This window comes from Palaemon carinicauda, chromosome 31 (genome assembly GCF_036898095.1).
Source record: "Palaemon carinicauda isolate YSFRI2023 chromosome 31, ASM3689809v2, whole genome shotgun sequence".
In the NCBI taxonomy this organism is placed as follows: domain Eukaryota; kingdom Metazoa; phylum Arthropoda; class Malacostraca; order Decapoda; family Palaemonidae; genus Palaemon; species Palaemon carinicauda.
The window spans coordinates 12,975,831-12,977,738 of record NC_090755.1 but is presented as its reverse complement, the minus strand read 5'-3'; positions in this window follow the sequence as shown (position 1 = coordinate 12,977,738).

Below are 1,908 nucleotides of genomic sequence, written 5' to 3'. Positions count from 1 at the left end.
GTGGGCGGGGCTGTTCTAATCACTCTCTCTTTCTTCTCCTCCTAGCCTCCTCATTTTGTCTCCTCCTCTCCTCGAAGTCCACGGTGCCATGGTGTACTGTACTCCTCCAGGTTTTCCTGTCCCTGGCTGTTTCTTCCCATGAGGAAGGATCGATGTCAGTTAGCCAGGGTGCGCTTTAGTTGGTCTTTATAGCGCATTTTCGGGGCTCCTCGTGGTCTGGTGCCCTGGGTCAGTTCTCCGTAGAATATTTTCTTTGGGAGCCTAGATGGATCCATCCTATGCACGTGTCCTATCCAGCGGAGGCGGTGGTGGATGATGGTGGCCTCCACGCTGGTCAGCGAGGCACGTTCTAAGACTTCAATGTTGGTGGTGTGGCTCTCCCAGGGGATTTTCAAGATCTGCCTCAGTTTCATTTGTTGGAAGCGTTCTAGGTTTTTAAGATCGTTTTTATATAGCGTCCATGTTTCACATGCATACAGGAGCGTGGAGAGTACTACTGCCTTGAACACCATTATTTTGGTGGTCATTGTCAGTGCGTGGTTGTTAAATACGCGGCAGTTGAGTCGGCCAATGGCGGAGTGGGCTGCCCTGATCCTGTTCTCCACGTCCTTTTTGCTTGTGGGAGCTGAAGTTAGGATGCTCCCTAGGTAGGAGAACTGGTCCACCTGTTCTAACGGTTGGTCATTCACTGTGGTATTGAAGTTGGGGAGCATCAGTCCTAGTGGATGTTGGACGAGGGTCTTGGTTTTGTCTGTGTTGACTTGCATCCCAAAACGTTCGTAGGCAGAGTTGTATGCATCAGCTAACGACTGCAGGTCCTCTGCCGTCTGACCTGGGGTGGCATTGTCGTCAGCATACTGCAGTTCTCGCACTGCACACAAGGTGGTGTTGGTTCTGGCGCGGAGTCTAGCGAGGTTGAAAGCGCCTCCATCCATGCGGAAACGTAGGTCGACTGAGGGTGTGTCTGGGGGAATCTCGTTGATTATTGCTGCGGTGTATAGCGAGAAACACGTTGGGGCCAGAACACAGCCCTGCTTCAGGCCGCCGTTGATGGGGAATGGGTCTGAAAGAGAGTTCTGGTGGCAGACTCTCCCAACCATTCCGTCATGGAAGGCACGCACCAGCTTGACAAAATCGGGTGGGCAGCCATATCTTTTGAGGACAGCCCACATGGCAGGTCGAGGTACTTTGTCGAAGGCCTTTTTCAAATCCCAGAAGATGAACATTATGGGCTGTTGTTGTTCGAGGCTCTTCTCTTGTAGTTGTCGCGCACAGAAGATCATGTCTATGGTCCCGCGGGAAGGTCGAAAGCCGCACTGGGACTCTGGCAAGACGTCTTCTGCGAGAATAAGGAGGCGGTCAAGGAGAATCCGAGCGAAAATCTTACTCGCGATGCTTAGTAGTGATATTCCCCGGTAGTTGTTACAGTTCTCCCTGTCTCCCTTCTTGAAGATGGTAATGATGAATGCATCGCGGAAGTCTTGGTCTCCCATATTTTCAGTATAAGGAGCATCAAACGGTTCCTCAAGCCGGGGCCACCGTGAGTGATGAGCTCCAACGGGATGTTGTCTGGCCCTGGGGCTTTGCCGGGCTTCATGCGCTGCAGGGCCTTGTTGAAGTCATGGATGGAGGGTGGTAGTGCCATCCAGTGACGGACGGGATGCTGCGGGGTCATTCTCAGGAGATCGTCTGGGGTGTCTGCTTGGTCATTGAGGAGGTTCTCAAAGTGAGACCTCCACCTGGCCAGGATGCCCTCGCTGTCGGTGATGGTCGTGGCCCCATCCGCGTCCTTCAGGCTGCCCACTGATGACCGTGTGGGACCGAAGATTTCCTTTGTTGCTGCATAGAAGCTGCGCAGGTCACGTTGGTCAGCGAAACTCTGTATTTCTGCAGCTTTTCTTTGCCACC